The 27,899-nt window shown below is 43.0% G+C and overlaps 2 long non-coding RNA genes across 3 annotated transcripts in view; one reads left to right on the top strand and one right to left on the bottom strand.

Moving 5' to 3' along the window:
* LOC309642043 overlaps positions 1-27,899 on the bottom strand; it is a 371,803-nt gene that overhangs the window by 5,804 nt on the left and 338,100 nt on the right. The gene's annotated exons all lie outside the window — the stretch shown is intronic.
* Positions 252-27,895, top strand: LOC309642042. Of its 2 annotated transcripts, XR_014252930.1 has the most exons (3): positions 252-2,376; positions 8,999-9,065; positions 23,601-27,895. It is a non-coding gene; the product is annotated as an uncharacterized lncRNA (long non-coding RNA). The 2 variants fall into 2 exon arrangements; XR_014252931.1 differs by lacking the exon at positions 23,601-27,895 and having other exon boundaries at positions 8,999-17,514.

The raw sequence follows: 27,899 nt of genomic DNA, 5'->3' as shown, positions 1-27,899 counted from the left end.
GTTTCTGTGCGAGGGCTTTCTCTAGTTGCGGCAAGCGGGGACCACCCTTCATCGCGGTGCGCGGGCCTCTCACCATCGCGGCCTCTCTTGTTGCGGAGCACAGGCTCCAGACGTGCAGGCTCAGTAATTGTGGCTCACGGGGCCAGTTGCTCCACGGCATGTGGGATCTTCCCAGACCAGGGCTCGAACCCGTGTCCCCTGCATTGGCAGGCAGATTCTCAACCACTGCGCCACCAGGGAAGCCCGCCAAGTCTCATTTAAGCATATTATCTCTTGGCCAAATTGTCCGTCAGCTATATCCCTGTCCTTTTACCAGTTATAAACTTGACAATTGCGTCCATTCAGGTCCATTACGAAGTCATTTCTGTATTTTGAGACTATGTCTTCTTTACAGTATCCCATATTCTCTTGACTGGAAGCTGTCCCTGATTATTATTACTGTTATTTTTTGCAATTGTTTTCAGTTGAATGTCTACAAGTAAGGATGTAGATGTTGACCTTTGAAAGGGGAATGGATGATGGATGTTTTGGAGGAGTTGAGGAAAAGCTCTGTTTCTGGTTGTAAGGCTCATAGATCCTTGGAAGAAGATTGGAAACCAGTATATGAGGGTTGTATCTCTATGGCCGCTGAGGAGCAGGGCTTTGTGGCAAGTGAGGAATAGATGGAGTGGGCAAATTCTCTATCTTAGTTTGAGTTCCCCAAAGCAGAGACTGAAGCAAGGAACTGAGTGAAGGTAGTATATTTGGGAGGTGATCCTAGGAGGTAGGAATGGGAGAGCAGGGAGAGCAAGTGAGGAGAAGAAGTTAATATGAGGGGGTGTGTTTAAGGTTACCCATGTAGGCTGGAAGAACTATATGGAATGTCTTCTAGAATTCTCCTCCTGAAAGACAGGAGGCTGGAGCATTTATATAGCTAGTTTATGCAGCTACTTGGTTGAGGGTTATGCCAGTGTAATGGTTCCCCCAGCCTGCACTCCCTGTGTGCCTGCCTACAGGCCAAGAGGGCTCCTTTGGTTCTGGAGACATGGCACAACGTGAGGGTGAGCTCCTGGGAACTGTCCATCACAGCCATGGCTGAAATCAGAGGGGAGCCACAGGCAAGTAACACAGTCACCAGAGGCTTCCACTACACAGCAACAAATGAGGTTTAAGGCTCTAATTTCAACATATATCTTGAACTTGACCATTTCTCTGCACCTCTACCATCATCACCCTGGTCCTGGTTACCTTCCTCTCTCACCTGGAATTCTACAAATCCTCCCGATTGGCCTTCCTGCTTCCACGCGTGTCCTCTTACTTTTTTTTTTTTTTTTTTGCTTCAAGCATCCCTTAAAGGACATCGTATCACTGCTCTGTGCCAAATCCTCCAATGGCTTCCTATCACCTGAAGAATATAATACAAAATTCTCATCTGGCCGTGGTTCCTTTTCCAGCTTCACTCCCGATGACTCTTCTGCTGCATCACTGTGCTCCAGCCACCTGGGCCTCCTTATCATTAACAATGATTCTGCCTCCTTCTTTTCCTTTAGCCTAGTATGATCTTCCCTCCGATTTTCACCTGGCTCACTGGTCTCACTTTATTCAGCGCCACGTCCTCAGTGTGGATTTCCCTGCTGACTCGTCCTAAACTGAAATCCTGTACTCTCTTACTACCCTTATCCAGATTTCTTTTTCTTCACAGCACTTTCTACCACCTGACACCAGCTTGTATATTTATTGCTTTGTTTATTGGTTGTCTTTCCCACTAGAATAAAATTCCACAAAGACAGCAGTTCACCGCCCTGTTTCCAGCAACAAGAATAGTCGCTGGTATATTCTAGGCTCTCAATAAATATTTGTTTAATGAATGAATGACTCCAGAGTCATGATGCCTCCTCTTTTGAATTCTCCCTCAACATGCTCCCATTAGTGTGATCACCCAAGTGACCCAGGAGGGCATCACTTCTCCGTTTCATTAATCACTTACATCAATGCAATGAGGATATAGTGAGAACCCCTATGGAACTGGCAGCCTGAGGTGGGGAGGAAGTGGGTGGTACTTCCTGCAGGGGAAGGTGGGCAGGCAGGGAGGCGTGGGCATGGGGCCAAGCTGCAACCACTTACCAACCCATGGTTTGCTTGGGACCAGCCCGGCTGGGTGGGTTGTGTGAGATGCAGGGCTGGTACTGGCAAAGTCTATGCTTCTTGCCTCTTTTCTCTTTCCTCTCTCCCACCCCCTCAGGAAATGACAGGGAAGGAGAAGCTAGACCATCTGGGGCTGTGGGAAGGTCTGGCAGAGAGAAGGTACTTGACAGTGACAGTACTTGGGAGGCCTGACTTCATCTCCTCGTATCCAGGGACTGACTGAAGCAACACAGACAAGGGCCATTTATGGAAGTAAGCATAGCACTGCAAGAATGTGCTTTTGGGAATTTTGACAGAAGTCTGCATTTTGAGGGCTATATGGGATTTTTGTTAGAAGGCAAAGTCTCTCTCTGTGCCCCTTCTTTCCTCACCCATACACGTGATGCCATTCTGCCAATATCAGGGAAAAGTTGCATTTCCTAGAGTAGTGCCAAAACATCCTAATTTCTCCACATTTTTCCTCTTTAAAACTTACCTATCCCGTTTAAAGCTCTGTTGATGTTTTAATGGGAAAGGGCCAGCATCCTATTCTCCTACTCAAGTAACAGTGTAACAAGGGCATTCTAGAAATAATACTTCCAACTTCCTTTTCTAGGTCAAAGAAGTGATTCTAAATATGGACATCTAGGCTAGTGCGAGGAAAGAATGGGTCACTGGGAAGGGAATTTGGTGTTTGCAAGACTTCTTGGTGTTGGCAGTTGTGTTCTTTGAGGACAGGCTCTGGGACCTGACTCCCAAGATCCAGATCCTAGTTTTACCGTTTGGTTAGTTGTGGGACATTGGGAATTTGTTAATCTCCTCATGCCTCAATTTCATCTTCTGCAAAATGAGGAATATAATAGCTGGACCTTCCTCACAGAGTCGCTGTGAGTGTTAATAACTGGACATTTTTCATAGGGTTGACATGCGTGAGTTAATGTGTGTGCAAGTGCTTAGAAAAGTGCTAGTGCACACTAAGCTTCAGAAGTGATGACAAGGATCCTTCCATGCAACTCACAAAGGGAACTTACAAAAAGCCAATGATGCTTACCACTGGCTTTGCCTTTGTAAAAATCGCTTACCTGGTTTCCCTGTCTGTAAAACTGCCTTCAAGCTGGTTTGGGTATGGGATTTCCAAATCCATCCCTTTCCTAAAACAGCTTGTGACTTTTTGTTGACTAGAGAATGAAATCCCATGATATGGCACTCAAGGCTCTTTCCAATGGGTCCTAGGCTATGCAGTACGATTCTTATGGCTACAAGCGACAGAAAACAATGAAAACTGGCTGAACAAATGCGGAATGTGTTGTCTCCTGTATCTGAAAAGTTGAGGGGCAGATTGTTTTAGACACAACAAGATCCAAGCATATAAAAGAGTTGCCCTTTCTCTGTGGTAGGCACTCTGCTCAAAGAGACCCTTGGAAATGCCAGGTTTTCATCATTCTTACAGCTACAAACCTCATGGAAGGAGAATGACTCTTTCTTAAAATTCCAACAAAATTGCTGGGATTAAGTTTGGGACACTGGATAACTTCAGTCATGTACCCAACTCTGAAGTATTAACTATATCCAGGGAGATGGAAGGTAGTGATTGGTTGAGTGATGATCACAGGACCTGCCCTGACCCCAAGAGTTGGGTCAGCTCCACTCTGCAGATACTGAGAATAGATGGGTTTCCCCAAAGGAAACAGTTACCACCATGAAGAGAATAGAGAATGGATATTGACCAGGCAAATGTAACAGATGTCGACTACAGTCTACCTTCCTGCATTTCCTGTCATTCTTTAAACACATGCTGCAATTTTCCATTTCCTGCCCTAGTACGTGATGTTTTCTTTGCTAAAGTGCCTGTCTCACACCTCCACCTATCAAAAGTTCAAAGTACATTTTAAACTGTGCTTCCTTTGTGTAGCCTACTCCTTAACAACCAAAATTTATTACCTTTATATAGCCCTTATCATCAGCCAATTTGTATTACATTGTATACATGTCTTTCTTTTGTTACTGGATTGTAAACTCCTTAGGGGAGAAAATCAGCCTCATACCACACTGCACACATGCGTATTATGTGGAAATCCGTGAGCATCCTTCACCAGGTAAAAAGCTTTGTGTCAACTGTAAAGTACCATAATAAATGTTATCATCATTATTTTCTTGTATTGTGTTTTCTACATTGCAGTTTTCTCATATTTGGTTGATTTTCTAGACTATCTAATTGTAATCAGAAGTGATTTTCAGCAATCTCCAAATTCTCCATATTCACTCTTTTTCTAAATCCAAGATTAACATTATTCAGGTGCAGAAATGTGCCTTCTTTCAAGATGCTTCAGGCATCTGGGCCAAGCGAACAGAGTTAGGATTTTATTTTGTGTCTGAATTTAGATTGAATTCTTTGGCATTGCTTTGGTTTTATTTCCTAGCAGCCTTTTACATTTTAATACTCTATCTTGTATCTTATGAACCTTAATCAAATGCAAAGCTTCAAGTTTTTAGAGCCTTCCTAGGGCCAGTGGGCACATCTTTACTTGCCCCTGGAAGGTCTGGCCCAGTGCTACCAAGGCCTGCAAGCTGAAAGCTGATCCAACCCTGATGGTTCTGGCTTCCCCCACGGCCTGCAGCCCATTCACCAACCTCACAAATGAATGTTGAGTGGCGCTGGGCACAGGAAGGCTGATCCCCGGCAAAACCTGAAGTGGGCTACCACGCTTCCTCTGTCCGCCTTTCCCCCCATTTTTTGCGCTCCCTTCCTTTCCTAAGAGATGCCCACAGTCTACCACCCTCCTGCTGCTCAGGGGCACGTTTTGGGAGTGCCATCTAGATCTCCATTTTCTCCTATGTGCCTCCTCCCTCATTCACAACAATTCCTCTAGGTGACCCTTTCTTTGGAGCCAATAATCTTTTATTACATTAGCTATAGTTATTGGTCATAACCAGCGAGTTATGTTTGTTCATGACTTGATATGTCAGTCCTTCCACATCACATGCTGAATTCACACATTTAGTGTGACTGGCTAGAAACAACCCTCGACTCAAAGATTAAAAAAAAATGAGATGAATCTCAGGCAACAAAGCAGCTGTGGAAAAGCCCTGGAGATGGACTAGAGTTGGAGCCGGAGAGGGTGGGGTGTGCTTTTCGCAGCCCTTTATGTTAAATGAGCATCCTGATAAAAGTGAGCAAGGAAGAGTGAGAGAGCAGAGCAGAATATACGCATCAACATTAATACCGGAAATGCACTGAAAACATGGGTTATTCCGTCCTCCTAATAAGTTAATGATACTGCCCCCATTTACATCTTCAGGTGAGAACCTGGGGTCCACTGACAAAATCCAGTGGGGTGGACAAAAGTTTTGGCCGGTTTGACTTTCTAGCATCTTTTTTTTTTTTTTCTGGTAGTATTACAAAATGCCATTTAAACCACGTGCTTGTTGTGTGCTTTGCATCTATTAACTCATTTAATCCATGTCTTATCTGTCCAAGAAAGCTGGTGACAGGAATGATCCCATTTTGCAGATGGGGATCTGCAGAGAGATGGGATTTTGCAGAGAAGTTGGCTTACATTTCCCAGTTTCCTAATTAGCACACTGTAGACTTAATATTCAAATCAAGGCTATCTGATTCCAAAGTCCCTGTTGTTAACTATTGTACTCCTATCCAATCATGTCAAAACAGGCAACTTAAGAAGCTTCTAAGTTCTCATACACAGATCTGCCCATCACTGACTTATTTATCTACAATATGCAATCACTGTTTGTTGTTGAGAATACCAAGATACATAGCAAGTGCCCTGGGAAGAGTAAGGATGGATCAGTGATCTATGCCTGGGGGTTAGTGCATTGAGTTGGGTGTAGAAGGATAAATAGGAGTCTGACAGGAACAGAGCAGTAAGAAGGATGCTTTAGAGAGAATTATATTGTTTCCCTTTTAGATTCTGAGAACATGCACAGCATAAGAAGGGGAGTACAAGATATGCCAAATAGCCCTAACCTTGTGGTCCCCCTATTTGATGTCTCTGGAAGAGGATTGTGAGCTCAATGGAGGGGGGAGTGGAGGGAGGGATGAGTAGATCCAGGGTGACATGACCCAGCAAGGAACAGCATGGAGCTTGGAGATCTGCAGAGGGAGAATAAGAAGTAGTGAAGGAGATTTGGCTTTCGTAACTAGAGCTTGGGAAACAGAAGGTGGGGAAGTGATTATGAGGAAGGTAATTCAGGTCAGAACGATATGGAGGAGGGTTAAATTGAAACAAAGAGCCTGAGGTAGAGGCTTAAGGGTGATTGTCCTGGTTAATTTGTCTTAATGAGAAAAAGTTCACTGGTTTGTACAAAGTGATATTAGTCAGTGGTACCTAACATAACGAAAGCAAAAAATTCAGATATTTAACCATAAGAGAAATGTTAGGTAAAATTTGGTGCATTAATTCAACAGAATCCTATACAGCTAATTAGAACAACTGTAGGAACACAGACACTGCTTACATTAAAAAGAGCACCGGGGCTTCCCTGGTGGCGCAGTGGTTGAGAGTCTGCCTGCCAATGCAGGGGACACGGGTTCGAGCCCTGGTCTGGGAGGATCCCACGTGCCGCGGAGCAACTAAGCCCGTGAGCCACAACTACTGAGCCTGCGCGTCTGGAGCCTGTGCTCCGCAACAAGAGAGGCCGCGATAGTGAGAGGCCCGCGCACCGCGATGAAGAGTGGCCCCCGCTTGCCGCAACTAGAGAAAGCCCTTGCGCAGAAACGAAGACCCAACACATAAATAAATAAAATAAATAAAAATAAAAATAAAAATTATAAAAAAAAAAGAGCACCATACAAAATTATATTCACACTCCAGGTGTCCTAGGAACTAGAAGTTAATATACAGAAATGAAGGTGGCCCTGTTTGTTGGTATCATTATTTTTCCTTTTCACAATTTAAAAGAGAAAAAATGATCTCAGAGTGATTTTTTGAGGTTCTTTCATTACACCGAGAGTAATAGCAACCAACATTTGTTGACTACAGTCTACTTTCCAGACACGGTTCTGTTTCTGGATTAGCTCCTTTAATCCTCAAAGCTGCCAGGTGTCAGGTGAGTATGGTTATTTGGTGAAGGTCGCTGAAGTCTCTTGCCCCAAATCTCACAGTTAGATCCAGGGCATAAACCCAGGCAGTTGAACTTCAGAATTCATGGTTTTTACCACCGTGCTATGCTGCTTCCCCTTAAGGACAAGGTCGTTTTGGCATGACAGCCTTGCTAGGTTCGAGGTGGCCTCATGTCATTCTGAATCTGTCTCTAGAGCAAATGATATTGTAAAAGTAGCCCATTAAGAAAGCACATGCCTTTGGGGCAAGCGAGCATAGCACAAGCTGGCACATAAGAAAGGCTGGATCCTCTGTTCAGTTTAACCATGGAACAGCCCAGCTAATTTGGGAGATTTCATCAAGTCCCTGCCTCCAAGCAATGATTTAATCTCCCTGCATACTGCTGGAGCTCCTTTTATACCCAAACCCCATGTATCTAGTAACTCTTAACAGAACAGATTTTTCTCCATTAGCTGGGGATGGATTTAGAACCAAACAGAGAACTCACTTTAAAGAGTCCCTGGGCAAGCTCTGTTAACATCACTCCCCAAATGGTCCAGGCTGTGTCAAGCCAAGTTCTGGCTGTGTGCTGCAATGAAGTAGGTTACTAGGTGCTTTAAGATGTGGTAACTTGTGACAAGCACAGACTCTTACATTTTGTAACTCCTCACGAGAAGGTAACAACACTCTCATAGATGTTATTTTAATTGGTCTCTGGTAGGGGTTGAATTGTGTCCCCTGAAAATTCACATGTTGAATTCCTAGCCCCCAGTATCTCAGAATGTGACAACACTTGGAAAAAGGGTCGTTGCAGATGAAATTAGCTAAGGGGAAGTCATACTGAAGTAGGGTGGGCCCCTAGTCCAATAGGACTGGTGTCCTTATAAAAAGGAGAAATTTGGGGGTGTGTGCACAGGGAGAAGCCATGAGAGGATGAAGGCAGTGATGCAGCAGAAGCCAAGGAATGCCAGAGACTGCTAGCACACCACCAGAAGCTTGGAGGAGGCTTGGAACAGATTCTCCTTTACAGCCCTCTGAAGGAACCAACCCTGCTGACACTTTGATCTCAGACTTCTAGCCTCGAGAACTGAGACAATTAAGTTTCTGTTATTTAAGCCACTCAAGTCTCTGGTACTCTGTTATGGCAGCCCTAAGCAGACTAATATAGTCTCCAAAATTAGTCTCTTAAGATAGATAAACTTTTATTTTCCCCTTATCATATACATCATAGTCAACGCCTAGTAAGTTCAAAAGAGGATCAAGCACTTTATATGTATGAATTCAATACTCACAACTCTCCTGTGAGTTAAGGGATTTGATTATTCTCTCCATTTTGGAGGAGACAGAAACCAAGGCACAGAAACCAGGATCCCCCAGCTAAGAAGTACTGGGGCCAGGATTACAAACTGAGTATTCCTTTCACGATGCCATGTTGACTCCATGAAAGGGGGATAAAGGCATGTGAGAGATGTGTGGAGAAGTGGAAATGAAACGACAAAGACATTGAAAAGGAAGTGGAATTTGTCGGCAGACTGAGACACGGTGATAGAGGCAGACAACAGGAAGATGAAATTTTGGAGGGGCATATTTCCCAAAATACATTTTATGGAAACTGTTGCATGTCAATGCCGTATGAAGAAATGGTTCCAGGGTTACTCAAGTGGGAGAAAGGTTGCTTACTCTATCTCCTGCTCAGAGATTCAAGGCACACATTAGCATTTAAAATACTCCAAGTTTTGCAGAAAAGAACTCTATTTAACTTTGTTTAACCCAGCACTTTTCAAACTTATTTAAGCATGAAATCTTTCTGCTACTGTTTATCTCTAATGTTACAGAGCGAATTCTAATGGGCCAGAGAGAGAAACTAGAAAAAGGAGACCCACGGATGAGGATACCTAGGAGGTAACATCCTAACATTAGTTAAGCTCTTCTAGCCCATCACCTCTTTTTCTCTTTCACAACAAGACTCTTAAATATCTACTTATTTTTTCAATTAAACATCAGACATACAAACAGCATATGGAAAGTAACATAAAAAAACACTCATGGTGACATCACCCAGCTTTAGACATAAAACATTGTGGATACAGTTGAAACCTGTGTTCCTTTTCCAATGACATTCTCTTCTTTATAACCTCACTGGCTCCCTAGAGGTAACTACCAGTACATCCTGAATTTCTGTGGATCACTCCTATGCTTATCTTTATGCTTTTACTACATATGTAGGTATTCATAAGTGGTATGATGTGGTTTAACATGTCTTTACACTTTATATAACTGCTATCCTATTCTTTATACCTTTCTGGGACTTGCTTTTTTTTGTTGTTGTTCAACATTATCTTTGTGAGATTTATCCATCTTGATATATTACCTCTAGTTCATTCATTTTTACTGTAGTGTAGTATTCCATTGTATAAATATACCAATATGTATTAAGCATACTTTTATTTATAGATATTTAGGATTAGACATTGCTATTATGAATAATTCTGCAATGAATATTCTCATGCATAAATTGAGAAAAATATGAGAACTTCTCTCTAGGACATATATAGAGAGAGTTGTGAAGTTGTAGGGTATGTACACATCCAATTTTACTAGATATTGCCAAATTGCTCTTCAAAGTAGTTATGCTGAGTTCAGTTCCTACCCACTGTGTGTGGGAGTTCCACTGGCTCCTCATTAACTCTTGATATCGTCAAACTACATCATCTTCACCAAGTTAATGATTGTAAAATGATACTACATTATGGTTTTAATTTGCATTTGCCCATTTACTAATGAGATCAATAGTTTTATTACATGCTTATTGGCCATTCAGCTTTCCTCTTCTGTGAATTGCCTCTTTCTCTGCACATTAGTGTTCATTTATTTTTTTCTATTGACATTTTTTTCTCATTGATTTTGGAAAGTTTTTAATTAGTTCTCAATACCACAATAGGAATCTTTTCTTTACAAGTATCTTCCTGAAGACTGGGGCTTTTCTTTTCAATGTTTGCTGGTTTGCTTTGCATAGAAAATACAAATTATAATATCATTGACTTTATCTACATTTTCATTATGGTTTGTACCTTTTGTGTCTTGTTTAAGAAATCTTTCCCAACATTCAAGCTGTAGAGATATTCTCTTGTATTTTCTTCTAAAATTTTAAAGCTTTGCTTTTTACATTTAGAGCTTTAATAAACTTGGAAGTGATTTTTGTGTATGATGTGAAGTAAGGATCCACTTTTCCCCCATTGGATAATCTATTATCATAGCACCTTTTGTTTAATAGTCTATCATTTTCCCCAGAGAATCTTCAATGCCACCTCTGTTATGATATTTTATTATCATGTGTGTCTCTTTTGGATTATAATATTACATCATATCTATTTCTATACCAATATTATACTGAATTAGTTACTACAGTTTCATAATAAGCTGATTTCTGGTATGGTAGGTTAATTGAATTGAGGGGTATAATTAATGACTTCCTTGTAACCATGCTCTTAGCAATGTAACTTTGCAGCTCATTGCATCAACAAGTTGAATGTATTTCTCCACCCTTTGATCAGGATTGGGCTTGCCTCTCGCTTTGGCTAATCAAATGTTGTGGAAGTGACAGTGTGCCAGTTCCAAACTTAGGCATCAGGAGACCCTGTCTGCTTCTACTCCCTCTTTTGGAATTCTGCCCTCACTGTGAGACTAAGCTCAGGCTAGTGTGCTGAAGGATAAGAGAGCACATGATACAGGATAGAGTCAATCCAAGTTGAGACCATCCTAGACCAGCCAGTACCCAGCCAACTCACCAGCTGCACTTACAAGCGAGCTTAGCCAAAATAGCCACACTTGGCTTAGATCACCAGAACTGCACAGCCAACCCATAAGCTTATAAGCCCAAATAAATGTTTATTGTATTAAGCCCCTGAGGCTTTGTGGTTGTGGGTTCTACACCATAACTGTGCTAAAAGATAACCGACATATGCAGTGAGTCTCATATCTTGTTCTGTTATTTAAAACCATCTTAGTTGATCGTAGCCTTATGTGCTTCCCCATATAGAGTTTAAAGCTGGTTTGTCAGATTCTAAGACCTGGTTTAACCCTTTTGTACATAATTCAAGTTCTAGGACAGCATCCTTTGCAGCACAGAGTCTTTTCTAAGATTTCACCTTAGAATCTCCAAAGGTGAATCTAACTGGACCATTTGTTGCTCCATTTCTGATAAGTTGTTAATTTATTTGTATTTGCTTTCTCCTATTATAATGTCATTATCATAAGATGGTGGTTCTGTTGCCAGGGCAACCAAATGTGATACATGAGCTTTTAGCTTTAACTAAAACCTTAACTCTCTTTGGCTACATTCCATATGCTTTCTTGGCTCCCTTCATTCCTGAGGTTGAAAGAATGGAAGATATGCTACAATTCTGCCAGTGTCTTATGTTTTGTATCTGTTTCCACCTCTGCACTCGTTAGCATGTACGTCTTTCTCTAAATTTACTAACTTAACCAATTTTGTTTTACTATTTGTCCTCGATAGCTCCTCTTCTTCAATATAATTCTGCGCAGTATTTATTCAACATATATTTAATGGTCATCTATCATGTTCCTGGCACTGGGGTTACAAAATAAATGAGACAGTTATGGCCCTTCCAGAGTTTCCCAGGTTAGGGAGACAGGGATACAATAGATTAACACAAAATACTTTACCAGTATGGGAAGTGCCATGAGAAAACGGTACAGGCTGATGGGTGGGGGCCTGATCAACTTTGTATCAGTGAAGATTTCTGTGAGAAATAAACTTTAAGCTTAGTCTGAGAAATAGTTTGGAGTTAGCCGGAATTGGGGGAGACCACATCAGGCAGGGGTACAATGTGTGATGAAGCCTTGAGGTCTCAGAGAGGATGAGGAGTTGGAAAGGAGGCCAGTGTGGCTTCCTGTAGATGTAGAAGATTAGTGTGTGAGGGTGAGAGGAGCTTGGGACACACCTGGAGAAGTGGGAAGGGACAAAAAAATCACAGTGGGCCTCACAGGGTATCTGCACCACCTATTCAGGAACTGAGTTATAAAGCTCTCAAATGGTGAAGTCATCCAAGAGAAGCTCATTTCTCCACATAGCCCATAGCCATGTATAAAACAAGCAGTTTTAGAGATGCTCAGTGTGTTCGCTGGTCCTCAGGGTCTGTGTCCCAGGCCATCTCAGATCCAGGTCATGCCACATCCCTGCTGAGATGGGCGAGAGACTCTCCTCCCCCATCACGGGTTCCTCTGGTGATGTACTCACTCCAGGGAAATCAGAAGTCAAGCCCAAAGGCCTGATTCTGTAGCACCACTCACTCCAGGGCATCAACCTTCGTAGAAGGTCTCTCTTGATCATCCTCCCTGGGACTTTAGTCACTGTAATGGCCCTGGGCCCCAGGCATGTACAGCAGATCCCTGGTGTAAGAGCCTGTGGGTGGTGTTAAGAGTAGTTTCTTCTTTACATGGAGATGACTTAATCTAGGATCAGGTCTGGGAAAAACTTCGTTTTACTATTCTCAGCTTTTTAATTTGTTTCTTGTCAGTTCTTAGTATCTTCATCCTCATTTTTTTCTATCAGGTCCGCCCAATTTTCTTTCATTCTAGGTCTTCCAACAATACACATATGCTCAGGAAATAGAGTATGTTGAAGAAGGCATCTAAATATTGGCCATAGGGTGTAGCCTCATCAGGAGTTTTTAGATCCCAGTTTTTAAAGCTGGGGTCCATGACAAAGGTCCATGTCTCCCCTATCCCCATGACATGCAGACTGCTGTGAGTAGGTGTGTTTAGTGGACATTTGTGGTTTTAGCTTGCCCATTCTCCTCTCTTGGTAAACTCAGAACCTTGATTTTTCTTTAGGACCTTGATTCACTCCAAATAGTGTTCTATCTTGATGGCACTGCCGGTCAATAAGCTTCACTTCCTTTAGCCGTGGAGGGACCAGGGGTCTAATCTAGGCCAAACAGAATTCCTCTCGGGGAATCGTGATTAAAGCGAGGGAGGAAATGACTTGATCTGATTCATTCCACTGGCAGCACACACGAAATCGTGCCCACTAGGAGTTCCTGCTGCCTAGATCCCAAAGCAGCTTTATTTCCTCTCCCAATCCATTTCCTTCCACCAAATCCCTCTGGTGCTTAAATTAGCCACAGTCGGCTTCTGTTCTTTGCAACGGGCGAAAAAAAGTCCAACTCACGATGTGCATGTGAGAATCCTTCTGAGGTGTGGAATTCTTCAGGTTCTCAAAAGCATCCATAATCCATAAAAGGTTAAAAATCACTAGATTACACGCCACAACTACTGAAGCCTGTGTGCCTAGAGCCCGTGCTCTGCAACAAGAGGAGCCACCGCAGTGAGAAGCCCGCGCACCGCAATGAAGAGTAGCCCCCGCTCGCCGCAACTAGAGAAAGCCCACGCACAGCAATGAAGACCCAACACAGCCAAAAATAAATAAATTAAATAAATAAATTTATTTAAAAAAATCACTAGATTAGATGGTCATTTCTTTCCTTGAGATTTCAAGAAAGAATTGGATACATGCATCCTTGCAAATTAACAGATACTTAAGTCACAGAACTGAAGCTCAAAATTGTGGACTTTCTGGCATTCTCTTGCAAAGCGTAGTTATTTTTGGCAGAATGGGTCTTTAATCAGAAACTCATGAAATAATTGTAGATAGCCCCTCAATCAAAAGACTAGCCCTGCCTTTACCCACAGTGAGTTTTGCTTTCCGATTAAAGACATCACTCCTTTCCCACAAACCTGGCCCATACCTGTCCTCAGACAAGTTTTCTGCCCAAAGAGCTCTTTCTATGCACAGAGGAGTTATCAGCAGCTGTGGGAGGGATAAATTAAGTTTGTCTCTAGGCCAGCAGTCCTCCAAATCCCAAGCAGGATGCCTGAAGGGGTGCAATGTGGGCTGGTGCACCAGAGACTCTGTCCAGCATAAGAAAATCAAAGGCATTTTTTTCTGTCTTTCCCTGGCTCTTGAAAATTAATAGAAGTCAAGTTCACTGCTAAGTACAAATTGAATGGTCCCTTGTTACCCTTCTAAAATGAAAGACAGAAGAAGGAGAAGGAGAAGGAGAAGAAGAAACAGCCAAATAAAACCACTTTTGGGTCCAAACCACTAAAACCAGAGACAGTTCCAAGATACATCCAACTTTTATCCCTATCCCATCCCATGTCCCTCTTTACCACCAAAAAATTATTTCAGCTTTATGCAAAGAACATCATTTTACATTTGGGGTGGCTGGTTTTGTTACTACTATTTAATCACATACGTGTGCACACACGTACATACAAACTCTCTTTACTGAGCTCCCCTTCCCTCTTTGCTTCCATATCATTTAAAAGGGGGTGAGTTCAGGAAACAGAGTGTGTTTGTCTTAGTCTGCTTCCCACAAGAATTCAACTGCCAGTGACAATGGTACCATCATAATTTGGTTTTGGTTCTTTGAAGAAAATGCAACTGGGATGTCATAGCAGGCACAGTGGAAAATCTAGCTGGCATCAGCGAGAGCTGTGCTTGAACAAGGACTTAGAGCCAGGGTAAAGCAAATGCTCGTTTTCAATACAACTCACACTGGCCTCCAGTGGGAAGGGGTCGCGGCACAGTAGTGTTCAACCACCATCATTTTACACGAATAGGGCTCAAGGTGCGCTGCCTTTCAGAAAGAGAACATGATTGCAGCAGTCATTTAGATTCCCTTGCCATCTCTCCTAACTCAGAAGGTTAATCTCCAATTGTTTAAAAAATCTATTTCACAGTTCATCAGTGTGTCATCCTTAATATAAATTTCTCATTCAAAAATCTACCAAGTACCAAGCCAGTGCCCAGCACTCTACGGGATGCCGTTAGATAATAGTGATGAAAGAATACAGATTCTGGTTGGATGAGCAACAACTTACCCAAGAAGCAATTTTCTTTCAAAGCTTATGTTAATAATAATAAAACCAGTTATCACTTGCTGGGAAACTGGTATATTCTCAGAATTATGCAAGGTGCTCCACATTCGTGAGATCTAATCCTCTTGGCAACAAGAGGATGCCAGCTAGGTGTTATAGAGAAAAGTTCCTGCTTCAGTGGAAAACCATGCATTGTTTAGTGCACACTCTTTCAAGTTATCTCATTCTGATTCTAAGAGGGGGGCTCTGAGCCTTGCATTGCCCTTAAGCTATTCTGCTACTCTGTAGGTTATCGATAACAGATAGCAATGCAAAGGATTCTTGTCTATAGGTATACAAATATATACTGGTTGGATAGAGCAAAATTGGCTTCTCCACTCACTCCTCCCTCTCCCATTAGAAAAAGCCAGTTTCTATCTGTTTGTAAACTTATTTCAATGTTCATTTACACCATGAATATCCATGCTTCTTTTATTTCTCCTTTGAACCAATTTAACATTTATCTGTTAAAGAAAATCTTTAGCATGTGTACCTTTCATATCTGGACGAGAGGTATAATTTTATCTTTAAAAAAAATCCTTTAACTATATTATTAACTCCATTTTACAGATGAAGAAATTGAGGCTCAGAGTGAAATGACTTGCTCAGGACCACTAATGATCAAGTGACCTAGTCAGGGCTAAACTCCTGCTCTTTCTGACTCCTGTAGCCTATGTACTTTCTTCTAATTATGCACCTGCTCCATGCCAGGCCTGTGCTACGTGTGTGGGAATATTCCTTTAAGTCATTCAGCTATTAATAGCCTCTTCTGCACAGGCACTATGGGCTTATAAAATATTCATGGTATAATCTCCGCTTGCCAGATGATAATCAAGGTACACACAAAAGAAGAAAAATGCATGATAGAGGGAGACAGGACAGTCGGAGAGTGGTAAGAACACAATGGAATTAATCTCGAAAGCTTTCAGGAAGTGATAGTTTCTCAATCTGCATCATCTAAATGGAAGGGGCATTAAGAAGAAGGCTGCAAATTAAAGCCAATCACTTGTAAACTTATGTCCTGAAACCTCAAGTACTGTCACTTAAGAAGCATGCAAGGAAACAGGATTATACCACTGCTTGCACATTTGTTATCTAACTGTAAAAACAAAAAACAAAAAACAACAAAACAAAACCGGGGGCTTCCCTGGTGGTGCAGTGGTTAAGAATCTGCCTGCCAATGCAGGAGACACCGGTTCAAGCCCTGGTCCGGGAAGATCCCACATGCCACGGAGCAACTAAGCCCATGTGCCACAACTACTGAGCCTGCGCACTAGAGCCTGCGAGCCACAACTACTGAGCCCATGTGCCACAATTACTGAAGGCTGCGCTCTACAGCCCGTGCTCCGCAACAAGAGAAGCCACCGCAAAGATAAGCCCGCGCACCGCAACGAAGAGTAGTCCCTGCTCACCGCAACTAGAGAAAGCCGGCGCGCAGCAGCGAAGACCCAGCACAGCCAAAAATAAATAAATAAATATTTAAAAAATGAAAAAAAATGTGGCCAGTGAAACAAAGCACCTATTCTAATCTCTTAAGCATTTGCATATATAACTATTTTACATGAAGTTTTCATTGGCTCAGATTTGGTTGGGTTGTGCTTACAACTGGTTGTGATTGGCTCCTCTGTGTTTATAGGCTAAACTCTAAACTCCTTTATATCATACATCTTTGATGTGGCCCCTACTCACTTTTCCTCTCTTCTGTTATCCAACAGCTTTCATCTCTCCTGGTCTCTCCATCCCATCCCCCCTCACATACACACACGCAGACACAAACACACATATACACACGCAGACACACACACACACCCTCACAATCTAGGTCTCTGACTCTCTGAGGGGCTTGCAATTCCCCAGCCCACCAGTCTCTGCTGCAGCTCAGCCTTGACTGAAGTTTTGCCTGTGACAGGGTCCTTCACAACTTGTCCCACATTGGCGAGCACCTAACCATTACTCAACCCTCAATTTAAGAGTCACCTTCTGGGGCTTCCCTGGTGGCGCAGTGGTTGAGAATCTGCCTGCCAATGCAGGGGACACGGGTTCAAGCCCTGGTCTGGGAAGATCCCACATGCCGCGGAGCAACTAGGCCCGTGAGCCACAACTACTGAGCCTGCGCGTCTGGAGCCTGTGCTCCGCAACAAGAGAGGCCGCGATAGTGAGAGGCCCGCGCGCCGCGATGAAGAGTGGCCCCCGCTCGCCACTACTAGAGAAAGCCCTCGCACAGAAACGAAGACCCAACATAGCAATCAATCAATCAATCAAAAAAAAAAAAAGCTCATTTCCTCCTCTTCCCCTTTAAAAAAAAAAAGAAGAATCACCTTCTCCTCCTGGTTTGCAAAAATCATCTTTCCCCTCAATGTATGTTGTTGCCAGCATGTGTTTACAAAACCCGGGGTCGTGCCTGTTTGTTTACACACTTGCTCCCAGGGTGCTCTGGTCTCTTTTCTCTCTCCCACACTGCCTGATGCGTATTCGTGCTCGGTGATTGAATGCCTCATGCATCCCTGGCTCCATGGAGTCACCAACGCGACAGCTAAGGAGATGGGGCGCTGGAAGGAATAGTAGAGATCAGAGCATTCAAACCCTTCTCTTCATTGCTAGGGAAACTGAGGCACGGAGAGGCGGAATCTGCCCACATAGGCGCGGGGAGAGTACTATTAGAGCACAGGACTTTCACCTGAGCTAAGCGCCAGTTCCCACACCCACGCTGCTTTCCGGGGTGAAGAAGGCTGGGGAAGGAAATCGCCCTGGGGAAGAGGGACGGTTGGTGCTGTGTTTTGTTTTTGTGGTGCTTTCATAATTTTGGTAAAGATATTTTTAAGCCAGAGCCCGAGGTGGTTCAGTGTTCACGACCGAACTTGGCACTTTCCTCCTGTGTACAGAGCGGCTTGGAGCCTTATCGTAGCCCTGTAACCACATCCCCTGACGGGCCTAATGCTAAACCAACACTGTCAGCTAAAAGCAAACACTCACAGGTGTGCAGCACACGGAGCAGGAGGGCGTTTATTCTAACGCGAAGGTTGGGGAACGGGGTTTGGTGAAGTGGGGGAATAGACCCCAACCGGACATGGGCACCCCACCCCCGGGATCCCCCAAGCCTGGGGCGCAGGGAGGGTTGCCAAAGGCTTCAGTGGCCCCTTGAAAATCAGGTCCCTTATGTGTGAAATCTAAAATATGACACACATGAACTTATTTACGAAACAGACTCATAGACGTAGAAAACAAACTTATGGTTACCAAAGGGGAAAGAGGGGGAGGGATAAACTAGGAGTCTGGGATTAGCAGACACAAACTACTATATTTAAAATAGATAAATAACGAAGTCCTACTGTAATAAACCATAATGGAAGATAATATGAAAAAGAACATGTATATATATGTATAAATGGCTGTATACCAGAAACTAACGCAATATTGTAAATCAACTATACTTCAATTTAAAAAAAAAAGAAAGAAAATCAGGTTCACCTGTGAGATGGCTGCAGAAATCGGTTTCCTAATCACATGAAAAGCACCCGTCAGGCACTTCTTAGAGTTCTGTCGGGGACTCTTAGGAGGGGTCCAGACAAGGGTGACTGATGAACATGACCCACTGGCATCCTTAGCCGCAGCACCTGATGGGGACTGGGGGCCAGCAAAGGTCTGTTCAGGGCAGGAGCTCTCCTTTCAGAGGAAGAGGAGGACCTCACAAACCCTTTCTCCAGCCTGCTGACCTACAGAGCACATCCAACTCTGCCAGAGAGAAAAGCTTCTGTTCCTTTATTCCTGAAGCTGCCACGCTGGGCGCCCCTGAGCTAGGTGATTAGGGGATGATGAGTAATGATTGTTGTCAATTAGAAGCAGCCTGGGTGAAGCACTTACTGTATGCTAGGCCACCTTAAGTACTTCATAGGGGTTATGGGATTTAATCCTTGCTTCCACCCTATGAGGCAGAAATCCTTATCAGTGCCCTCTCCACTTTACAAATAAGGAAATGAAGAGAGAAAGGGATAAATTAAATTGCTCAAGTTTATACAGGTAGCAGGTTTGTGGTGGAGCCACAATTCAATTTCAGGCAGTTGGTTTCAGAGTGTGTGTTCTCAGACCTTTGAGATATTGCCTCAGCTGTTGATCTGTTGGTTGGGCTGTTGGGCTGTTGATCTGATGGTTCTCAAACTTGGCTGGACATTAGAATTTCCAAAGCCAGGGCCGACCTCCAAAGATACTAATTTATGTGCTTTGGGGTAGCCTGGGTATTAAATATACATATGGATAGATATGTATTTAATATACATATACATATGAGTGTGTGTGTTGCAATCTGATTAGCCGTAGGCACTTAAAGAGTGCAGCTGGCATAGGCAGGCATTCCCACCACATTATCCAAGGCAAGTATTAAGGAGGAATGGGCAGACAACACTGGAAACCCAGCCAAGGAAGGTCTGGTACGGGTGTGGCGCAATGACTAAGGCTGGGGAAGAACGCCAGCAAGAAGGCAGAGGTGGCCAAAAGGGGTGCTAGACAAGAGAGCCATCAGAGGCCTATTTCCCCATTTTGCCAGGGGTGGGCCCTGGAGATTTGCCAAGGGAAAAGATGGCGGGGCGTGGTGACCACCTTCACTGCTGCACAGATGGTTCCTGGAACTCACCAGTGCTATGGAGAATTACAGTTCCCAGAAAGGTGTTTTAAGAGGGAGACTTGTCCTGTAAATCACATCTGTTGGAGCTACCAGGGGGGTATTTAGGGATCTGAAGCACAAATTGCAGGAATCGATTGAAACCAGGGTCTGGGGGCTTGGGATGTAAGTGCTGGGAACGGAGGGGATCCCCTGCCCTTCGGTGGCTGGTCTGGAGTCAGCCTGAATTCGTTGCAAGTTTTGTTCTCACCCTGTAGGAGCTGCTTACCTTTGAGACATGTGTTTTAAAATGATGAAATTCATGTCTCTTAAGGACAAATTAAAATGTTTTAAAATAGAAAAAAAATCACTCATAATTTTATCACCTAAATGTTACATTGATTATTTACAATATTCTTTTATGTTGTTGTTTTTCCTGGACATTTTTTTAAACACAATGTTGATCATAATATCTTTTTCACCTAACATAAGGCTGTTTATTCCTTGCATCAAGTTCTTTATTTCATTCATAATAATTATACTAACAGTGGCCGGTTATTACTGGGTTTCTGAAAATTGAATACTCTGTGAACTGATTCTATGGGGGAAAAATTTGCCTGAACATCCACTGTGGCTAAGAATTGTTTTTATTTTTACTAACCAGGGATAAACTTCTTTACTACTTGCAAACAACCATGAAATCGAAACAATTTTATATGTTAGAAACAAAGCTACAAAAGCAATAAATTTCAAAACAAAAATATTAATTAAACATGACAAACATTGTTTTGTGAGTTTGATTGTTATTCACTGATGTGATACAAGCATGGTGCCCTTTTGGTGCCTATGGGACCAGGGCTACGGGATCACTTTGTTGTCCCACCACTTTTCTCTGTTCTGAACTCTTTTAATGCACACAACCCACAGGCATCAAGGGCCTTCACTTGGCATGGATGCTTCCTTTATATCAACTCTAATTTTCTTCTATCCTCTCGAGCTCCTGACAATTCAAGTAATACCACTTGTTGCCAATGTAACTGTAAACGCAGATTCCAAGTTGAGGCCTAAAACTGAATCCAGATGGGTCTTTCAGCTAACCTAGAATATGGCTATATTAATTTCAAATTATGATTGAAAGGTAAACACAAATATAAAAATGTTTCATAGAGAATGCCAAATCCAAAAGATTCATCATCAGACCCTTCCACTTTGAGAAACATTATTGGTTTATTGAGTGCCTTTCTTGTGCCAGGTGACTTACCTAGAACCACTCACTCACCGTAACAACATTTCATTCCCATTTCACAGATGAGGTCATTGAGGTTTGTAGGGGTTATGAAACTTGCTGAAGGACACGAAGCTGTCGGGTGGAGGCACTATAATTCTAACCTCCATTCTCTGTCTCTGTCATTCCATGGACCATTCCCTGGACCGTGATTACACATGCCTGTCCATGGTCTTTTTTTTTTTTTTTGGCTGTGTTGGGTCTTCATTTCTGTGCGAGGGCTTTCTCTAGCTGCGGCGAGCGGGGGCCACTCTTCATCGCGGTGCACGGGCCTCTCACCGTTGTGGCCTCTCTTGTTGCGGAGCACAGGCTCCAGACGCGCAGGCTCAGCAGCTGTGGCTCACGGGCCCAGTTGCTCCGCGGCACGTGGGATCCTCCCAGACCAGGGCTCGAGCCCACGTCCCCTGCACTGGCAGGCAGATTCTCAACCACTGCACCACCAGGGAAGCCCCATGGTCTTTTATAAAGTATTATTTTCCCATCTGGGGTTTTAGCCTGTTTATACTGCCAGGGACCAGGGCTAGAGATAAATAATTGTTTTGTTTTTTTCTTTTAGAGAAAATGTAGCATGTGTCATTTGAGGTATATTTATTTAGCTCTAAAACTAACCTGACGAGGATGGACCCTTTAAGATACTTCAGGAGATTTGGCAGTAGCTTAGGTGGTTGGCAGTAGCTTGCCAGCTATTAAATGGTTCTGAATATATGGAGACTTGTAATTTCCTTCTTGGAAGGGCTTTGCCAAAGAGACTAAGCCACATGCATAATCCCTGAACACACATTGGCATATGCAGGAACTCTGTTTGTGCAAATGGATTCTTGGAACCAATCAGACTAGCTAAGTATTTTATCTTTTGGCCCAATACCAAAAACTGGCACAAATAACACTACCCCTGCCGTGCACCAAAGCTCAGAATAATAAATCAGCCACCTTGTAATTACATTGGGAGAGCCAGCTTTCTCCTCTCAGTGAGCAGACTGATGTATCTGTTTAGACTGGATGTCTTAGGGCTCCCTGGGAACCTGGGCAGACTTCCTAGTGCCCAGGCAGGCACTGCCCCAGATCTGTGTGTATAGAGGTGAGTTCCCACTGTGCAGGTCTGCTGGGACCAAACTGGTTTCTAAACCTGTCTGGCTTCTCTGCGAGGTCCATAGCTGTCAAAAGCAAAACAAAGTAAAGGACTGGAGATGGCAGAAAGGCAAAAGCTCATCCATCAGGCTGTGCAAGTGGAAGGCGGAAAGACTTCCTTAGCTGCCTGATTCTAGGTGGTTATTAACTTAGCATTTGAGGACAGTCTCATACAGGAGAGGTTGGACCAGGTAATCCTTTTGCCTGAATTCATGCCATTTCTTCAGCAATTGAAAGAAAGGACTTGAAGCAGCAGATTTAGATGGGCAAAATAAGACATACAGGAAGGCCATTTCATACAGGGGAAAAAGTTACCTGTCCCTTGTTCTGCCTTGGTTCAAAGCACATATGAAAATAATCATATTAACACATTAATGAGGGGAGAATGGGTGGGTGAAAGGAGGAAGCCTACCCCTAAATCCTGTGGCAAAAATCTGCAGGTCAATCACATTAGAATTCAAATGTATCCTTACACTCTAGTACCAAGCTTGATCAATACTTCATCGATACATTCTGAAACTTTGCCCATGGGTGTGAAAGATTCCCCTGTGAATATGTTCCCTGCCTGATTTCTGAGTGGCTTAATTTGCATGTCTGACTCACATGCCTTCCCCACGTTAAATTAGATGGTTCATTTTCTGAGATCAAGTTGGTTGTTTGGTCTTCGTGGCGGTATCTCTTTGCTTTAGTGGTTTTCTCCGCTGGGAATCCTCATGTGCTTGGTACCTTTTTCGTGCGCAGGCCTTGGTTCAATTTTGCCTTCTCCAAGAGGCCTTTCCTCACTTCCCTCCACTCCTAGCCACTCTCTGTCACATGTCTTTGTTTAATACTTCACACACTCTATAATTACCCCACTGATCTGTTTCCTTGTTTGTTTTTCCCCACCACCCATGGATGGATCTTGTCTTATTTTCCATCGTATCCCCAGTGCTTATGACAATGGGGACATGTGTGAGGTATTTCCAAATATGGAATGAGCCCTCACGTAGCACTGACCATGTGCCAGACACCATCCTGAAAACTTTATGGATATTAACTCATTGAATCCTGACAACAGGCCAGTGAGGTAGGTCCTACGCTTGTCTCTATTTTATAGATCCTCAGGTAGGATCTGAACTTGGGCAGTCTGACTGCAGAGCACGTGCTCTAAAAAAAACTGCCTTATGCTGCCTCTCTAACATTTTGCTGAAGAAGTGAATGGGCATCTGTCATCACCATTATTTAAAGATTCATAGGTTCGTTATAAGCTCTAAGTCCATTAAACACAAATATCATGATCCTAAAAATAGGTTTTAAATGTATGACAGCATACAAGGTTCAGAGTCACTAGGTTTAGAATGTCACTGTCTTTGGCATACTGGGGACACAGCCTCATTCTTGGTTTCTGACTCTCTAAGGATAGCTCTGTAGCCTCTGGTAGAGAATCAGAAGGTTAAATCCTGGAGTGACACTGATACCATAAGAAGCAAATATCTTTCTCTTTCAGCTGCCACAGCCACTGAAAGATTGATCGAACTGCTGGAGGATGCAGGAAGACAACAACATTTAAAAATCCTGTTGGGTTTTATAACTTGAGTATTTTGAAATGTATTATTATTTCCGGAGCTTTACCTCATGTACTTTGGTTGATTGACTTGTTTAAATTGATACATTTTAAATCGATATCATAAATGTGTGTGCACTTAGTTTTTAAAATCAATATACTTAGTTTGCATGCACACTTGGAAAGTTCTTAAGAATCTTAGACACATAAAAGGCTTTACAACTTTTTAAAAGGATTTCCCGTTTATCCTCTTATTTTATTTCAAAGCACCCCTGAAGGAGAGAGAGCTGGAATAAGTTATTTCCTCTGGCGTGGTTGACTCACAGGTCACTGTTCTGGACTCTGTGGTTTTCTTCCTGCCTCTGTGGCCGCCCTCAAATCCCGTTTGCTGGTTCCTCTTCATCTTGCAACAGTGAAACACTGGCACGACCCAGGCCTCAGCCTCTGGGCATCTTCTTTCCTCTACACTCACTTCCCTGGTGGCCTCATTCCGTTCCCTTGACTTCAAGTACCATGTTAATGCTAATGATGTTCAATTGTCTATTTCCAGCTCTGTTCTGTCTCTTTAGCTCAAGGCCTGTTAGTCTCTTTGACATCTCCATTTGGTTGTCTCCTGGGTATTTCAAACTTAACTGCCCCAAACTGGGGCTTCCAAAGTTGCTCCTCTCAGCCTTCCCCACCTTAGTAAAAGACCACCCCATGCTTCTAGTTGCCAGGCCAAAGACCTGGGGCCATCCCTGACTCCACTCTTTCTGACATGCCCCATCTGATCTGTCACAAATCCTGTTGTTTCTACTTTTAAAATATAGTGTATCCAGAATCTGGCCTTTTTTTTTACATTCCACTGTTGCCACCCTGGGCCAGACCACTGCCCCCTTTTGCCTGGTTGATTGCAGTAGCCTCTTTCTTAACTAGCCTCCTGTTTCTTCTTTACTGCCCTTTGGTCTATTCTCAACACAGCAGCTGGAGTGATTCTGTTGTGGTCAGATCCTGACCCTCCTTCACCCAAAACGCTCCAAGGTCTTCCCCTGTCACTTAAAGTCCGTAGTCTCTCAGTCACCTCCACGACCCGCCATGCTCTGGTTCCCTTCCCTCTGCCAAATCTCCCGCTACTTCCCACACACGCCTCCTTGCCGTCCCTTCAGCATTCCCCATCTCAGGTCCTTTGCACTTGCTCTTCTCTCTGCCCAGAGTGCCCTTCCGCCACAGATTTCTGCGGCTTTCCCCTCACTTCCTTTAGGTCTTTACTCAAATGTCACTTTCGTGACATTCCCTAACCACCCTATTTAAAATTGCTATGTAGCCCTGGCCCTTCCTACCCTCCTTCCATGCTTCTTCTTAACACCTAAATCACGATATAGCATTCTATATGTGTTAACACAAGGCTTATTGCCTACCTGATGTAAACATAGTGATCCTAATGGTCGTGATCTCATAGCATTGCTGTGAGGATTAAATGAGATACTACTTGACATAGAGTAAGCTCCGGGCACATGTTCATGTCCTTATGCTTTGCATGCTGTCGTACTCAGTTCAGTGTCTTTTTTAAAACTGAAGTATAGTTGATTTGCAATGTTGTGTTAATTACTGCTGTACAGCAAAGTGATTCAGTTATACATACATGTACATTATTTTTTGTATTCTTTTCCATTATGGTTTATCACAGGATATTAAACATAGTTTCCTGTGCTATACAGTAGGACTTTGTTGTTTATCCATTCTATATATAATAGTTTGCCTCTGCTAACCCCAAACTCCCAATCTGTCCCTCTCCCCTCCCCCTTGGCAAGCACAAGTCTCTTCTCTATGTCTATGAGTCTGTTTCTGTTTCGTAGATGGGTTCATTTGTGTCATATTTTAGATTCCACATGTAAGTGATATCATATGGTATTTGTCTTTCTCTTTCTGACTTACTTCACTTAGTATGATAATCTCGAGGTCCATCCACATTGTTGCAAATGGCAATATTTTGTTCTTTTTTATGGCTGAGTAGTATTCCATTGTGTATATGCACAACATCTTCTTTATCCATTCACCTGTTGATGGACATTTAGGTTATTTCCATGTCTTGGCTATTGTAAAGAGTACTGCTATGAACATTGGGGTGCATGTATCTTTTTGAATTATGGTTTTTTTCCGGATATATGCCCAGGAGTGGGATTGCTGGATCATATTTAGTTTTTTAAGGAACCTCCATACTGTTCTCCATAGTGGCTGCACCAATTCACATTCCCACCAACAGTATAGGAGGGTTCCCTTTTCTCCACACCCTCTCCAGCATTTGTTATTTGTAGACTTTTTAATGATGGCCATCCTTACCAGAGTGAGGTAGTACCTCGTTGTAGTTTTGATTTGCATTTCTCTAATAATTTCAGCTCAGTGTCTTAATGCAGTAATGCCCAATTCATTGCTTTTAAACAAGTGAAAGACTTAGCTGTTGCAGCATTTCTTGCCTTTGTTCTGGAGAATACGCACGAGGGAAGGGTAGCATGATACTAAGATGATGCCTGAATACAACTCCCAACTGTTGTAGCTACTCAGAGAGGTCTTGCTTTAGCAGTGATCTGAGTCAATCTGATTTCAGGTAAGGTTCTGAAAAATAGGATGGGTCCCCCCAGAGAGAAAGCTGTTCCCTAGGAGCATGACCTTTAAAGTGTACTCGGTAATAATGCCTTCTGAAACATTGATGCAATTAGATGTGTTTCATTAATCGTGTTTTCTGAGCCAAGCAGTTTGAAAGAACATGTTCCCTTCTGTCTCACTGTCATGTTTGCATCAGTCCTTCAACAAATTAATCTGAATAAAAGCAACTTGCCCGCAGCGGTGAGTTAAAATAAGCCACCGTTCACATGATTATTACTTCATTGTGCTTTTACGCACATTCCTTGGTGCTTTTTAATTATATATAATTACCAGGGAACAGGGAGTAAAATCTGTTTAATCTAAAATGAAACATGCTAAATAGATAATGTTTCCAGTTCCTGTTTTTCTTTTAAGGTATGACTCCAACTCAGGGAGACCAGGTTCAAGAGTGTAGACCCAGAGCTTGCAGAAAGTGCAGCCTCTATGATTAAATGTTATTTATTTCATGGGTGTGCTATTACTTTTTTGTCATGCAACTTGGCAATTCAAGTAGTGGCATCTGGGGTGCAGTTATTTCAAATGCCAATTTTTTTTCCACCTTATAAAATAATTGCAATTAATTGCAAACGGGTTAAACTTGAGGATAGCATATGGTGACTTTGATAGGACAGTATGTTTTTACTGCAGTTTTCAATGTGTATGTTTTTGAGGATGAGCAATTTTATTAAAGCTTGTTACAGCGATCATACTAAAATATATGGTCAAGACGTGCCTTAGCTCAGTGGTTAGATCTCAGGCCCTGGAGACAGACTTCCTGTACCTGCATCTAGTTCTACCTTTTGCATTAGTTACACCATTTTATGCAATTTATGTAACTTCTCTGTACCTCCGTATCTTCATCTGCACCACGAGGAGACAATCCTAGCCATCTCAAAGGACTGTTTGTAGAATTAAATGAGGATATATAAAGTGTTCAGAATAGAACACTCAATGATAGCTAATTATTGTTATCAGTCAGGAAGGGCGAAGTTAATCTAACAGATAACTGCAAAATCCCAGTGGCTTCAAATAACAATGATTCATTCCTTGCTCAGGCTACGTGGCCCTCAGGGAGCAGCCATCATTTCAAACGCTGCCAGTTACTGTGGCAGAAGGAAAGATGATTCTGGAGGGTCTTGCACCAGCAGTTAAATGCTCCAGGCTGGAAGTGGTACTGTCTCTCCTGCTCCTAACTCATTGGCCTGAATTAGTTACATGGCCGCTCTTGACCACCTAGAGGCCAGGATGTGACATGCTGTACCATGTGCCCGGAAGGCAGAGGGCAAGGGTTTTTGGCAGACAGCACTAGGACATCCACAGTTTCTGTTGTGGATATCCTAAGTGCTTCTGTAGTGAAAGCGTTTGGTGCTCTCAGTCTGAGTGGCCTTAACCTTTTTGGTCACTGGCTGTCACTACTGGTTAGGGAGAACTGCACGCTTCTGGGAAGGGCTTCAGGAGGATGGAGCGTGGGGATGTCTTGGAGAACAGCAAGCTGAGCAGAAGTCTCTATAACTTCTGCATGTCAATCTGAGCCGCTGAACCGTCTGCCATGTAAATGACTTACAAATGTTCTCCATTAAAAATAAAGAGACCAGTTCTAACACTTTAAACATGTCAGGT

Source organism: Balaenoptera physalus, assembly GCF_965194825.1.
Source record: "Balaenoptera physalus genome assembly, chromosome: 13".
In the NCBI taxonomy this organism is placed as follows: domain Eukaryota; kingdom Metazoa; phylum Chordata; class Mammalia; order Artiodactyla; family Balaenopteridae; genus Balaenoptera; species Balaenoptera physalus.
This window is presented reverse-complemented; position numbering and strand designations above follow the sequence as displayed.